Source organism: Benincasa hispida, chromosome 2, assembly GCF_027475165.1.
Source record: "Benincasa hispida cultivar pf3 chromosome 2, pf3_genome.v1.1, whole genome shotgun sequence".
NCBI classification, from domain to species: domain Eukaryota; kingdom Viridiplantae; phylum Streptophyta; class Magnoliopsida; order Cucurbitales; family Cucurbitaceae; genus Benincasa; species Benincasa hispida.
The window spans coordinates 57,225,740-57,242,958 of record NC_143479.1 but is presented as its reverse complement, the minus strand read 5'-3'; the positions used below and the strand labels follow the sequence as shown (position 1 = coordinate 57,242,958).

The following is a 17,219-nucleotide window of genomic DNA, read 5'->3' as shown; positions in this document are numbered from 1 at the left end:
ATGCAAACTAGGTTTAGTAGAAATCTTATATTTGTTCTTCATAAAAGTTGTCCACCTAAAATAAGCGATCGGAACAGGTCAAAGTCAAGTCAACTCTATTTTCAGACAAAAAAATACTATAATTTTCTTTTGTCTATTTCTTTTCAAAGATATTTTAAGATTGGTATTAAGGAACGTCAATAGAGAAACAAATGTGGGATCTGTTAGAGATATTGTTAATGGTCAACAACCAGCGAAATTGTTGTTATAAATTCAACTATTATCTATCATACATACCACGAAACGATATGTATCCATTTTTTTTTTTTCAGTTTTCCCTACAACCAGACATGCCTTCATAATCTATTATATAACTCTATTCTTTTGGTAATGGCTCCCATTTGAAATTGGATTTTAAATCAATCACATTAGAAAAAATGGCAAAGCTTTCCCACATAATTGTCATCTTCATGGTTTTCGTGTCATCAATCGTCGGAGCATACGATGTTCTTCTCGGTGCTTACTATAGACTTGCTGGTAACAACCTGCCACCACCATGGGAGGTGGTGCAACTCTGTAAAAAATACAACATTCGTCGCGTTCGATTGTATGAACCCAACCTCACCGTTCTTGAATCATTTCGTGGCATGGGAATCGACGTCTCTTTCGGTGTGCCCAACAACTTGATTGAAAACATGGCCACCAATCACACCGCGGTGGAGGAGTGGTTTATCAACTATGTCGCACCATTCATTGGCGATTTTACCATCAACTACATCGTTGTTGGTGACAAGGTCATCCCTGGACTCGATGGCAGGATATTGCAAGTCATGCAATCCCTTCAAGGTCTCCTTAATGCTCGTAACCTCGGACAAGTGAAACTCACCACATTGGTTTCCATAACTGCATTGTCCGCTCAAAGCCCTCCATCTAGTGGCGCATTTGACCCAACCATTGCTGCAAACATGAGAGGAATCCTCCACTTCTTATGGGAACAGGGGTCACCGTTGATGGTTAGCTTATATCCGCATAAAACATATTTTTACAGTGGCAATATGAGTTTGGGTTATGCGACATTCGCTGAAGAAAACTTTTCGATTCGTGATGGGGACTTAAGTTATAACAACTTGTTTGATGAAATGATGGATGCATTTTATGCGGCGATCGATAAGGAAGATGTTGGAGATGTGGCCATTGCGGTGGGGGAAACTGGGTGGCCGACTTGTGGGCATCTTAACATTACAACAACATCGATTGCAGCTACATATAATCGAAATTTTAAAAATCATATTACCTCTGGCAAGGGGACACCAATGAAGTCTAATATTTATATTCAAGGATTCATCAAGAGTATATTCAACGAGAATGAAGAGCCTGAAGGGGAGTCGAAGTGTTATGGCATGTTCCATGTTGATTCCACACCTATTTACTCGCCTGTGTTTTAATTGGATTGTTAGAGAAAATGTCACATCAACAATCAAGGAAGAGTCAAGAAGACACATCAGCTGAAGGTTGTCATATCACTCTGGAGAGTCATGAAGAATTATTCTTTTTAATGCTCCAAATTTCTGTTAGGATTGGTGATAACAAACAAATATTATTTCTTCATTTATTGAACCATGTGTCCTCATTTTATTAATTGTTTAATATATATATTTTTAAATCTTTGAATCTCCAAAATAGGAAACAGTGTATAAATCGGGCATGTTGCCACTTTTCAATGAATATGAAGAATACGAATAGGCAAAGTTAAAATCTCTTTGTCTATCGCTTAGTAATTTTTCTTCATCGTGTACAACGATTAGCTAAACGATTAAATAAATCATTCATCGTTTAGCGCCTAGAGTCCATCGTGTACAATGAAAGGGTAGACGATAGCCTTCATCGTGTAGTGCTAGCATCCTATCGTTTAGTACGACAAAGGTAAACGATATCACTATCGCTTAGTCTCCGAGGCTCCATCGCTTAGTACAACAAGGTAGATGATAAGGTAAGTGATATCACTATTGCTTAGTCTTCGAGGCTCCATCGCTTAGTACGACAAGTAGACGATAAGGTAAGCGATATCACTATTCCTTAGTCTCCGAGGCTCCATCACATTGTATTACATCGTTTAACCACACGACTCGATCGTACACAACGAAGAGGTAAACGATACCGTTTCCATCTCTTTATATTTTCTAACTTGGTATCAGAGCTACCATGGAAAACGCCATCGTCACAGGACTCAAACCACCGAATCGATGAAGTTCAGCACACCTCCTCTTAACATATTCTATTTATCAATAAAAGTTTTATTGAGTATTTTATTCAATAAAAGTTTTATTGAGTATTATTGATATTACATTTTGTTATAAAAATCCAATACACGAATCTATGACTATAATATGAATACTTTAACTTTATGTGGTGACATAAAAGAGGATCAAGTTTTAGTATATAGCCAAAATGGTCTATAAATATATGGATGAGATTGGGTATCTCATCCTGGTGACACTATTGGATACGGCTCATTTTGTATATCGATACAAATGATATGATCCCAAAATCATTCATATAGAGACATGTGAGTGGGGGCATCATATGCAATGAGTTTGCATAAGACCGGACCTCAAAATAGTCACTTTTCTTTATAACGATCGTTTACTATTAAAACTTACTATTTCAAATTCGTTGACCTAGGGTAACTCGATATTAATCTTGAGGTAACTATGAACTTCTGTTTATTCAAGATTATCCTTTGATCTGCAGAGGTGAAAGTAGTCCAACAACGCTGCTTAATAAACCTCCCATTTTGAGGATAAGACCGGATAGATAGTTGGAGACAGTTGTGCAAGATGAAATTCACTCCTACCCGACTTAGGGTTAGCAGATAGGTTGTTCTCTTAAGCGCTGATTCTTGGTCTTGAACAACGGGCCCCCTTCTTCTCATGATCGAGAGAGTTATGGTTTACTAGTTGGACTGTGAACCAAACTGTTCAATAGTGGATCAGTGGGAGCTTAAGGAGCAAGATGTATTTACAGGGGTAAAACAGTTATTTTGGCCTAGCTGTAAATATGAACAACATGCGAAGGATTGACGTACTGATTATGGTTAAAGTAGACAGAAATATATCTATAGTGAGGAGAGTGCAACTATCGAGCTATAGTGGTATGTCTTGATAGTTAATAAATATTGATCAATTTGGTTTAAAGAGTTTAGCTAATTAATCTCAATTCATTGGAGCTCGTGTTCTGTAAGTCCATAAGTCCCTCTACTAGCTCGTAAATTATATCTTGGATTAGTGAATTGAGCCAATTTGAAATGTTCAAATTCGAAATTAGAGTTTTGAATTTGAATTGTTCAAATTTAATTAGGGTTTCAATTAATTATATATGATACAATTAAGATGTTTAATTTTGGTTGAAATTAAACGAAATTGGAGAGTTAAAAAAATATTTAAATAATGATTTAAATATTTTGATGAGATGAAATAATATTTAATATTTGATATTAAATTAAATTAATTAAATTATTTTAATTAATTATTCAATCTACTTCAATTTTGGAAGTAGTATTCAAAATTGGAAATTTTGTTAATTGTAATTTTGAAGTTTTTGAAAGTCAAAATATAATAATTTGAAAATTGATTTTTGGAAAATCAAATTTAATTAAGTTTATTTATCAAGTTTATTTTTTTTTAAAAAAAAAAAATGGATAAAAAGGGATTAGAAAGTGGGTAAATCCAAAATTGGATTTTCCCACTCACTAATCCACCTCATGTCTGGAAATTGAAGTGGCACCCTTCATGCAATCTGAACTGCGTAAGTTTGGGTTATAAATCGAAGTACTTGACTTCAATTTGACTCTCATGCATGCTGAAACAATTATAGAAATTCTGTGTTTTTTCTGCTCTCAAAACCATCTCATTCCTTAACCCAAATCACCTTAATTTAGTGTTTCCACCACACATTCCATGCCTGAGGATAATAGAGAAGCTCCTCTTGGTGGTTTAGTGAAAGATTGAAGGTCAAATTCGTGGATATCAGTTGGAATTTAATTTGAAGGGCTTACATCAAAGGTAATGAGTTCTTGAAACCCTCTTTTAAAAACTATTTTGATGCATGTTTTTAAACTCAAATTAAGTGTAATTAAAGTGCTTATTGATTTTGATTTCTTCCGTTGCATGTTAGTTTACTTTATCAATTGATATCAGAACATGATTTAAGCACTTAATTATCGTTAATTTGAGTTTGGTGGGTGAATTTCTAAGATTGCATGTTTCTATGACTGATATAATTGAAATTCAACTTTGGCATTAGATTTCTCTTTAATTATGAAGTTTAATTTGTAATTGGCTCTTGATTGATGAGCTTATATGTGTGCTCTAGAGTCTGTAGTTTTATTAGAGTCAATAGAGTCCAAATTAGTCTATAATTGAAAATTGAAGCAGGCAAGCTCCGTAGTAGAAAACTAAAGATCAGCTTCTTTCCAAGCAGCATTGCAACGCTGCTCTTGTTCAAGCCCGTGGTGTTGCAACATTGCTCATCCCAGCCCAAAAATGCGGTTCACGCGTTTTAAATTGGTTTGACCAGTTTTGAGGATCTCCAGTTCGATTTAGTCACCCTGGGTCCAATTCAGCCCGATTTAGACCAGTTCAAACATTTCTAGAGCATTCGGGCGGTTCAAGTTCGGTTCGGGTCAGGTCGAGCGGTCCAGATCTCTTTTGAAGTTGTTTTTGGTTTTCTTTTGTAATTTTTTTAGTTGTTTTGCTTGCTTAGGATGCCAAAGTTGAACCATATTTGTGTTAATATTTTGTGCATATGATGTATGTTATATTTAAATTAAACATGTTTCTGCATATAGCATGCCATTTAGATTCAAAATCCTACTAAAGCATGTTGCATGCATAATATTATGTTATAAGTTAGTTATAATATTTAGTATGCATGTTTAGGTTTTCTAAAAATTTATATAAGTGTTATGTTAATTTTGAATGCCTTTGATGTGCGTTATGGATAAATAGCATGTCTATTATTTTATAAGTTGTTATAAATTTGGATTAGACATTAAAATCCATAACAAATATAAACAACATGATCACTTAGGTTAACAATTTTTTTTTAATAGTTAAAATTGAAGGAAATCGAACACAAGATTTCCATGAGCAACGGAAATAAGATCATTCCAAATTACAATCATGAATGAACATTACAAATTACAGTCGAATATAAAACATGCGGTTATGCAATTGATACAGAAATTACAGCATGAAAACTCAAATGAACAAAGAGAAAACTCTACGAACATTTGAAGATGCGTCTCCCCGCTCCTTTGTACACAACCGCTCGAACAACAACAATCTCGAACGCTCGAACTACACGACCGCAACACAGCACAAACCTTTCGCGCTCTAACTCAGCGATCGCCTCGATCATGAACTCCTCAGCAACACGAACATTATGTGTCCATCTTAACCAATCAGCAGTGCGACAACCCTTCACAGATAGCTCGTAAGTACAGTTGGGCCAATAACCGTTATGCCCCTGTAGTTACATCTGATTCCTTAGGTACCACTAATCCTTCTAATGAACATAATTCATAGTTCTACTATGACTGAGTCTTCTCTTCCAAAGTGAAGCTGTGGCCACTATGTTCAAGCCCCGGAATCAGCCCTTAAGGGAGCAATCACTATACTTATCCCTACTTTGGGAAATGAGTGAATTCCATCTTGTGGATTGAGTTTCCAGCTCCCAGAGCAGACAAGTTCCCAAAAAGGTAGGCATGTTGAGTTGGCAATCTGGCCACTCTCACCCATGCTAATCAAAGAACCACCCTCAAAGGCAAGAGTTCCCAAAACACTCAGGATTGAGGTCGTGTCACCTATGGTCGTTTAGGTGAGATGCAAGTCTCTAGTATCAACGACGTTATATACAGGTCTAGTCATCTCGTGGTCCAAGTCTTATATAAACTCTTTGTATAGGACACCCCCACTCGCACGTCTCCACATGAATAGTCAGGCTCTACCATCTGTAGTAGTTTACAATACTTGCAAACCTCTACATGGTTAGCTGTATCCGTAGTGTCACCAGGATCAGGTATCCCACCTTAATCCTTATACTATAGACCTATTTAGGTTATCACTTAAGGCATGATCCACTTGTATATCATATATACATGCTTAAGTTCATATAAGATAACCAAGGAGCTTTGTTTGTTGGATATGAATAAATGTCAGAATTAAATAACACTTATTTTATTCATTAAACAATATGTATCTTTACAAAACAACGAGTCTTCAGGAGAATTAGGACACCAATCCCAACAAAAATAGGTCGTTATCTTATAAAATTCAATTACAAACTCAATCAGTTCATAATCCTATCTAAGGCAAGAGGTATTTAAGTTGACGGTTTACTTAACACCTACTACCTAGGGATTATGATCGAAATGTTGAGGATTATTAACTGGTTTTATGAGCTTGCAATGTGAGGTTTAAAATTGGTTCAGCACCTTGACATCGTATGTTAAAATCAAAATCAAAATATTATACTTGGATTTATCACATAAACCTAGGTTGCTCAAATTAAACGGGATATACCTAAGTAAAAGAATACCCAAATATTTAGAACACTTTAGTGGGAGATTAACAATATATACGATATATCATTTTTAGCTCTCATGTCCCCAAAAAGTTCACACCGTGAGATCCACGGTCGACTTCCTGTCGCTTTTATCGTGACTACTTTATTCGGAAAGTGTTTGTATGGGTTAATAACAAGGTTAATGAGGGAAGTCGTTCATAGTAAGTGGGTGAAGGAAATTTCTCAACATATCTTATGGTCTTCTCCATTAGTTTGAACCATGAGATTCCTATGTTTTTCCTGTTGTCGTTTTTAGGCGGTACTAGCTAGTCGTTAACCGCGACGATCCGTTTGGAGGGTTGTAACATAGGATTTAGAACAACCCAAGCTTCATAAATGAATAGAATTTTATAGTTCCGTCTTGAACATTGTCTTCCAATTCGGGGGCATGTTCATACCTTTCTATAAAATCTGAAAATGGCATGTCACACTTATAAGAGTTACTAAATGTTAGTTCTTAACCGAAAACGGTAACCAAACAACTATAGGCAGAAGAGTTATTCTAGATATAGTATTTGGTCAAGATTGTCTTGCTTCAATGAAGGAATATATGATTGCCCCTCAGTAGTATCTATTTTAACTCACTAAAGTATCGTTGTAAATAAATAATGAAATATGGGTACTTTATTACTTTTGCTAAAATTGGATTTAAATGCATAAGTTTAATACAATTTGTTCATCTTTCAGCAATGTCGAACTCGATTATACAACTTATTGCTTCTGATAAATACAATGGAGAAGGATACTCTAATTGGAAATCGAATATAAACATAATACTAGTGGTTGACGACTTGAGGTTTTTTTAATAGAGGAATGTCCTCCTTTTCCCAGTTCAAACACTAACCCAAATGTTTGGGAAACCTATGATAGATGGGTTCGAGCAAATGAAAAGGCAAGAGCCTATATCTTGGCGAGCATATCTGATATGCTCGATAAAAAACATGAAGCCATGCCCACTGCTCGTGAGATCATGGCATCGTTGTAAGAGATGTTCGGGAAACCGTCATCTTTGGTACAACATGAAGCTATAAAATATGTTTATATCTCACGCATGAAAGATGGGACCAATGTTAAGGAGCATTTCCTGGACATGATCGTCCACTTTAACATTGCGAAAGCTCACGGTGCTATCATAGATGAGACGAGTCAAGTTAGCATGATCTTGGAGTCTCTTCCGAAGAGCTTTTTGACCTTCCAAACTAATGCAGTAATGAATGAGATTGATTACAACCTGACTACTCTAATAAATGAACTCTAGACTTACCAATCGATGATTAAATTGAAAGAAAGTGAAGCAAGCGTTGTTTTATGGAAACAAAATCTGAATGGATCTTCTTTGGGAACGAAACCTTCAAACAAAAAGAAGTCCACCCCTTCCTCTTCTAAGGATAAAAGTATCCAACTGAAGAAAATGGGAAAATAGAAGAAGAAACCCGCTGCAAAGAAAAACAAAGCTCCCAAAAGAAAACGTGTTCATTACTGAGAAGAAGGGCATTGGAAACACAATTGCCCGAAATATCTGGCTGAAAAGAGAGCAGAAATAGCAAATCAAGGTAAATCAGATTTACTTGTAATTGAAAAATGCTTAGTGGAAAATTATTACTTAACCTGGATATTAGATTTAGATACCGCTAACCATGTTTGCACTATTCTACAAGAAACTAGTTTGGACTCAACTTTCAGAAAATGAAATGACTTTCTAGGTGGGAACAAGAGAAGTCATTTCAGCTGAAGTAGTGGGAGACATCCAGTTACTTTAGAGACTCTTTCATTTTGTTAAAAAATGTATATTATATACCCAAAATGAAAAGAAACTTGATCTCCTTACCTTGTCTACTAGAAAATATACATAAAGTATATTTTGAATTCAATGAAGTGTTCGTTTTTCAAGAGGTGTTCATATTTTTTCTGCTAGACTTGAAAATAACTTGTATGTATTAAAACCAACTTGAGAAAAAGTCATTTTAAATATAGAGATGTTTAAAACGCAAAAACTCCAAATAAAAGACAAAAAATTCTCCTAATGCCTATCTTGGTCACATAAATCATAATGGGATTGAGAGATTGGTAAAAAACGGTCATATCAATAAGTTAGAAGACAGTTAGTTCTTTACCGCTATGTGAATCATGTCTTGAAGGAAAAATAACTAAAATATTTTTTTTACTAGAAAAGGTCTTCGTGCCAAAGAACCCCTAGAACTTATACATTCAGACCTTTATGGTTCGATGAATGTCAAAGCTCGAGGTGGATAAGAATATTTTGTCAATTTTGTTGATGTCTATTCAAGATATGGCTATATTTACTTAATGAGTCACAAGTCTGAAACTCTCGAAAAGTTTAGAGAATTTAAAACGGAAGTTGAAATCTTATTAGGTAAAAGAATTTAAACACTTCGATCAGATCGAGGTGGTGAGTATATGGATTTACAATTCCAGAACTATTTAGTAGATCATGAAATTCAGTCCCAACTCACAGCACCTGGAACACCACAGCAAAATGGTATTGCAGAAAGGAGAAATCGAACTTTGTTAGACATGGTTCATTCGATGATGAGTTATGCTCAATTACCTTAATCCTTTTGGGGATATGCAGTACAAATTGTTGTATATATTCTGAACATGGTTCCCTCAAAATATGTTTCAGAAACATCGTATGAGTTATGGAGAGGACTTAAAAATAGTCTACATCACTTCAAAATCTGGGGATGCCCGACACACATGTTGGTACAAAATCCTACGAAATTGGAATGACGTTCAAAATTATGCCTATTTGTAGGATACCCTAAGGAAACAAAAGGTGGATTATTTTATGATGCCGAAGAAGATAAAGTATTTGTATCGACAAATGCTACATTCTTGGATGAAGATCATATTAGGAATAATCAACCTCATAGTAAACTAGTATTGAATGAAATGACTAGAGATACTACAGAATAATCAACAAAAGTTGATAAAACTGGTCCATCAACAACAGTTGTTACCCCATCACATTCTTCTCAAGAGTTGAGAATGCCTCAACATAGTGGGAGAGTTGTTCATCAGCCCGACCGCTACATGGGTTTAACAGAAACTCAGGACATCATACTTGATAATGGCTTAGAAGATCCATTCATCTTTAAACAAGCAATGGAAGATGGTGATAGGGAATAGTGGATAAAAGCAATGGACATAAAAATGGAATCAATGTACTTCAATTATGTCTGGGAACTTGTAGATCAACCACATGGAGTTAAACCAATAGGTTGTAAATGGATCTACAAAAGAAAGCGAGACCAAAATGACAAGGTGCAAACCTATAAAGAGACAGGCTCATGGCAAAATGTTTTACTCAAAGGGAGGGGGTTGATTATGAAGGAACCTTCTCTCCTGTTTCCATGATAAAATCAATAAGGATACTTTTATCCACTACCGCATATTATGACTATGAAATATGGTGAATCGATGTCAAGACAGCTTTCTTGAATGGCCAACTTGATGAAAATATTTTCATGTCTCAACCAGAAGGGTTCGTTGAACAAGGTCAAGAACAAAAAGTTTGTAAGCTTAAAAGATCCATTTATGGGTTAAAAAAAACTTCTAGATCCTAGAATATAAGATTTGACAATGTGATCAAGTCTTATGGCTTTAAACAGAATGTTGACGAATCTTGTGTATAAAAGAAAATAGTCGATAAAACTATAGCTTTCCTAGTCTTTTATGTTGATGATATTCTGCTCATTGGGAATGAAACAAGTTTCCTTGTTGACGTAAAAAGATGGCTAGCATCACAATTCCAAATGAAAGATTTGGGAGATGCTCAATACGTTCTTGGGATCCAAATTTTTCGGAATCGCAAGAACAGAACCCTAGCACTATCTCAAGCATCTTATATTGATAAGATGTTGTCAAGATATAATATGCAAAATTGAAAAAAGGGTATGTTACCTTTTAGAATGGAATTCATTTGTCAAAGGAGCAATGTCCTAAGACGCCTCTAGAAGTTGAGGAAATGAAAAGAATTCCATATTGTTGGATTATATCAGTAAGCAGCGAAAGCAACAAGGATCAATAAGCACTCTAATTCATTAATTTTGGCAATAACTAAAGCATGTTTACACAGTAACAAGTGAGTTTCAAGTCATACCTTTGTAGAACTTCAAATCTTGGTTCTCAGTTGCAAACTTCCCCAAATCTTGTTGTAGACCACCTGAAGATTTTCCCCACTATTCTATTGAGCTTTGGATTGAGTTGTGAGACTCAAAATAAATGAAGGGAACTTGGAGAAGAACTCATAGTAGCAACCCACTTGAAGAACACCTTCTTCTACATGAATTTTTCAACAAAAATTCTATAGATTGCATGCCTCAATTCCACTCCAATCTTCTCAATATATTGCAGATTATCATGCAATGAAGATGGCTGCATGAGATGCAGCTCATGCTTCGAGTTATTGAAGCCAAATGAAGTGGGTTTTGTGGGAGCTACTTTGAAGGTGTAATGGAAAACACCACTTTTCCATTTTGTGTTGATTTTCCAACTTTTCAATTTTTCTAAATTGATTTAAAAAATCAATTTGATTTCAAAAATAAAAATATTATTAATTTTACAAAATTAATTTCATAAATTAAAATTTCTAATAAAATTAATAAATAATTATTTAAACAATTTAAATAATTCTAATTAATTTAATATCAAATATTAAATTAATTTTACATAAATCCACCTTCATATATTTAAATCATATTAATTCTTCAATTTCGTTTAATTCTTAAAATAAAACATGTAATTATTTCTCATATAATTACTAATTCCTTTAATTCTAATTTGAACGTTTCAAATTAACTTATCACGCTACTTTAAAGCTAATCCATTTACGAGCTAGTTGGGGGACCTCGCGGACCTACAAATCATGGGCTCCAACGATCTGAGATTAATTGGTTAATTTCATTACACCGAATTAACCCTCATTTGTTAATTAATGGGCCACTCCATTAAAGCCCATAGTTGAACTTCCCTCACTGTAGATATATTATGTCCACTCGATATAACCATGATTAGTAAGTTAACCCTTCACAGGTTATTGTAATAACGGTTGGGTCAAATGTCTGTTTTACCCTCAAGATTATCTTTTGTCCCTTAAGCCCCACTAATCTTCTAATGAACAATTTATTTGTGATCCAATCAACAAACCGATTCCCTCTCGAGCCAGTGAGAGGGTGAGGCCCCTTATTCAAGACCTCGAGTTAGCACTTAAGGGAACAACCTTTCTACTATCCCTAAAAGCGGGTAGGAGCAGATTCTATCTTGCACCTTATGTCTCCAGTTATCTATTCGGTCTTACCCCTAAAATGGGAGTTTATTGAGCCGGTGCGGTTGAGCCAATCCTTACCTATGCAAATCTAAGGATAATCCCAAATAAACAAGAGTTCATAGTTAACTCAGGATTAAGGTCAAGTTATCTAGGTCATTGCTTTGAAATAGTCAGTCTTAAACAGTAATCAACGTTATAAAATAAGAGTGATTGATTTCTTGGCCCGATCTTGTACAAACCCATTTGCACAGGACGCCCCCACTCCTCATGTCATAACATGTATTAATTAGGATCACTTCATTTGTAGCACTTTACAACTCTTTGTAACAACTACAGAGTAGGCCGCATCCAATAGTGTTACCAGAGTAAGGCACCCAACCTTATTCATATACTATAGATCATTTTGACTATTTACTCAAACCTGATCCACTTTTATGTCTCCACATAAAGGTCAAGTACTCATGTAATAGTCAAGGGTCTTTTAGGTTTATTGGATTTCTAATAAGCAATACATATATTCAATAACAACTTATTGAATTTTAAGAATAAGTTTTATTGTTTACAAACCATAAGTTTTAGGACATAAAACCCAACACATATGCATCGGCAGTTGGAAGTATGATATACGATATGTTGTGTACATGTTCTGACATATGCTTTGTAGTTGGAATTGTCAGTAGGTTCCAATCCAATCCTTAATACAGTCATTGAACTGCTGTCAAGAACATCCTCAAGTATCTCCAGAGAATGAAGGACTATATGCTCATGTATAGGTCTAAGGATTTGATCCTTTTGGGAGACACTAATTCTAATTTTCAAACTGATGTAGATTCTAGTCTACTTCATGATCAGTTTTCATTGTTAACGAGAGAGCTATAGTGTGGAGAAGCATCAAATAGAGTTATATAGCTGACTCCATGATGTAAGCAGAATATGTAGCTGCATGTGAAGTAGCTAAAGAAGCAGTTTGGCTGCGTAAGTTCCTAACAGATTTGGAAATGGTTCCAAATATGCAACTACCCACTACTCTATATTGCGACAATAGTGGTACAGTTTGCCAATTCTAAGGATCCAAGAAGTCACAAACATGGAATACACATCGAAAAAAAAGTATAATCTCATTAGGGAGATAGTACACCAAGGAGACATGATAGTCACGAAGATAGCCTCAGAAGATAAACTTGCTGATTCATTTACGAAGGCCCTCTTGGCTAAAGTGTTCGAGGGACACCTGGTTGGACTAGGATTATGAGGGCAAATAGGAGAATGTCAAGAGTATATGGATGCTCTAGTTTTTTTTTCTCTCTAATTTCCTCAACATTATATATTTGTATATTTATCTCACTGAAGTATTAGTCCAGATTGTTGAGACTGTCCTAAAACTCGAAGTCTAAATATTGTTAACATATTTTATTTATTAATAAAAGTTTTATTGGTTATTTTATTCAATAAATTGTTATTGATATTGCATTATGATATAAAAATCCAATAAACGAATCCATGGCTATAATATGAATGCTTTAACTTTTTGTGGCGACATAAAAGAGGATTAAATTTTAGTATATAGCCAAAATAGTCCATAAGTATATGGATGAGATTAGGTATGTCATCCTGGTGATACTATTGGATGCAGCCCATTTTGTATACCGATAAAAATGATGTGATCCCAAATCATTCATGTAAAGACATGTGAGTGGGGCATCCTATGCAATGAGTTTACATAATACCGGATCTCAAAATAGTCACTTTTCTTTATAACGACCGTTTACTGTTAAAACTGACTATTTCAAATTCGTTGACCTAGGGTAACTCGATGTTAATCCTGAGCTAACTATGAACACCTGTTTATTTGAGATTATCCTTTGATCTGCATAGGTGAAAGTAGTTCAACAACACTGCTCAATAAGCCTCTTATTTTGGGGATAAGACAAGATAGATAGCTGGGGACATAGTTCTGCAAAATGGAATTAACTCATACCCGACTTAGGGTTAGCAGATAGGTTGCTCTCTTAAGCGCTGATTCCTAGTCTTGAACAACGGGGCCCCTCCCTCTCATGATCGAGAGAATTATGGTCTACTAGTTGGACTGTGAACCAAATTGTTCAATAGAGGATCATTGGGAGCTTAAGGAGCAAGATGTACTTTGAGGGGTAGGGCAACTATAGGGATTATAGAGAATGAGAAGGGCTCACTTGACCAAACGAGCATTCTTCTGGACAGTGACTTTGACCAAACGATTATTTTAACATAACTTAAAATATGAACAACCTGTAAAGAATTGACTTACTGATTATGGTTAAAGTGGACAAAAATATATCTACAGTGAGAAGAGTGCAATTATCGAGCTATAGTGGTATGCCTCGATAGTTAACGAATATTGATTAATTTTCTTTAAAGAGTTTAGCCAATTAATCCCAAATCGTTGGAGCTCATGTTTTGTAGGTCCATAAGGTCCCTCTACTAGTTCGTAAATTATATCTTGGATTAGTGAAATGAGTCGAATTGAAATATTCAAATTCGAAATTAGGGTTTTGAATTTGAAGTGTTCAAATTCAATTAGGGTTTTAATTAATTGTATTTGATACAATTAAGACATTTAGTTTTGTTGAAATTAAACGAAATTGGAGAGTTAAAAAATATTTCAATAATGATTTAAATATTTTATGAGATGAAATATAATATTTAATATTCGGTATTAAATTAAATTAGTAATTAATTATTCAATTTAATTCAATTTTGGAAATAGTATTCAAAATTGGAAATTTGATTAATTGTAATTTTTTATTTTATGAAATTTAGGATATAAAACTTAATTTGAAAATTTATTTTTAGAAAATAAAATGTAATTAAGTTTTATTTAATCAAATTTTTAATTTTTTTAAAAAAAATTGGATAAAAAGGGATTAGAAAGCGAGAAAATCCAAAATTGGATTTTTCTACTCATTAATCCACCTCATGCCATTTTAATTTCAATGGAAATTGAAGTAGCATTCTTCATGCAATCTGAATTGCATGAGTTTGGGTTATAAATTGAAGTACTTGACTTCAATTTGACTCTCATGCATACTGAAACAATTACAGAAATCCTGTGTTTCTTCTGCTCTCAAAACCCCCTCCTTCCTTAAACCAAATCACCTCTATTCAGTCTTTCAACCACACATATTTGGTTAGGAAGGGCATCACAACAAACTCATAATGCCCATATCTTGTTCGGAAGGCAGTCTTGGAAATATCAGACTCCTTGACTCGTCGTTGATGATATCTTGATCGTAAGTCTAGTTTGGAGAATACTGAGGCTCCTTGTAATTGGTCAAATAGGTCATTAATGCATATGAGTGGGTACTTATTCTTTATTGTCAACTTATTTAGCTCCCGATAATCTATACATAAACACATTGATTTGTTATTTTTCTTAACAAATAAGGTCGGTGCTCCCCATGGAGACACGTTAGGGCATATAAATCCCTTGTCTAACAATTCTTGTAATTGGAATTTGAGTTCTTTTAACTCAACAGGCGTCATTCTATATGGTGCCTTAGATACAGGTTCAACTCCTGGAAATTAAGTCTATATAGAATTCTATTCTCGACTAGGTGGTAAACTTGGAAGCTCTTCTTGGAAAACATCTTCAAACTCGTTTATCACTAGAATGGCCTTAATATCATCCTTTTGGCTTAGTGAATCCACCACGCTTGCTAGATATACCCAAGCCCCATGGTTGAGAAAATGTTTAGTTTTTAAGGCTAAAATTGTTCTTGGGGCTGATTGTATATTAGAACTTTTAAATTTAAATTTGGTTCCTATTGGAAAGGTAAATATGTCCTCTTATTATGGCAATCTATGCTTGCATAGTTTGCTGCTAACCAGTCCATACCTAATATTATGTTAAAATTACTTATATATAGGATGATAAAAGTCACCCGTAGTTTATGTCCTGATACTGAAAACTCGCAGTTTTCCACTATTGAGCTAGCTAGCATAGATATTTTGATAGGAGTAGCTACAGATAGAATGTAGCCTAAGGGCTTTGAAAAATGTTATAGAGATGAATGAATGACTAGAACCTGAATCAAATAAAGTCAAAACATAATAATCCAAGGATGATTAATGTACCTAGAACAACTGCATCTTGATTCTCCACCTTTTGACGTGTAACAACAAACACTGGCACTTTCTGTTGCTATGTGACCTTGTTACTAGTAGGTTGGGTAGTTAGTTGATACTTGGGTGACGAGCTTTGGGCAAGCCTTTGCATAATGACCCATCTGCCCATAATTGAAATATACTTCTAAGTTCCGAAGATATTTCCCCTGATGGTGTTTTCCACAATTTCCGCACTTAGGATATATGGAAGTTTGGGTCTTCTATTGGGACTATTCGCCCTAAGTGCCTTGGGAATTTTTGGCTTGTCATTGTAAACGTTGGAAGCCTTGTTGGTTGAATTTCCTCTTTTCATTTGGCACGAATCCTTGTTTAGAAGTTGAGGTTTTGGCAGCAAGATCTACTTTCATTAGTAAGGTCGACTCGAGGGCAAGTGCATTCTTTGTGTCAGAAACCAGTAACCGTGCCCCGAATGCCTTCTCTTAATCCCCAGATAAAACTTTCCACCTTCTTCTTTTCTATGTCCACTATCTGGGTAACAAAGGGAGACAAGAAATCAAATTTTTGTTTATACTCTGCCACCGACATGTTTTGTTGATGAAGATTAAGAAATTCCACTTCCTTTTAATATCTTACTGTCAAAGGGAAATACTTGTTGTAAAAAGCCTGTCTAAATTGTTGCCACAAGGTTGAACCTTTGATTATTCTTTGTATGGATTTCCACCAGAAATTTGCCTCACCTCTTAACATGAAGGTGGCACAATTTACTTTCTGTCCTTCTGGGGTGTTCATATGGCAGAAGATAGTTTCTATTTCTGTAATCCAATTCTCAACTATAATGGGATCCACAGATGATTCATCAAATGTTGAAGGATTGAACTTCATGAATTCTTGAACGATTTTTGAGTCATTTGTATCATTGGATATTGGTGTAGTAGATGGGGTTGTGCTTCCATTACTCATATTCTATATTAGTATTTGTATTGTATTTGGTATAAGTAACACGTAAGGCGTTTTTCAATTTCCTTGATTTTGAACCCCTGTGGATTCACTTCCAAGTCTGCATTATTGTGTTGGACCTCGTTGTGGTGGCATTGAAGGAAATCAGACATAAGAATTTCCATGAGCAGCAGAATGATCATTCCAAATTCTATTCGAAATTGAACATAAATAGTTACAGTACCCAAACGTAAACTAACTGAACATGCAACAATACGAAATTACA

At 34.9% G+C, this 17,219-nt stretch overlaps 1 pseudogene; it reads left to right on the top strand.

Annotated features, from left to right (window-relative positions):
• Positions 1-416: 416 nt before the first annotated feature.
• On the top strand, positions 417-1,424 carry LOC120072303 (putative glucan endo-1,3-beta-glucosidase BG5 pseudogene; annotated as a pseudogene).
• Positions 1,425-17,219: the final 15,795 nt, after the last annotated feature.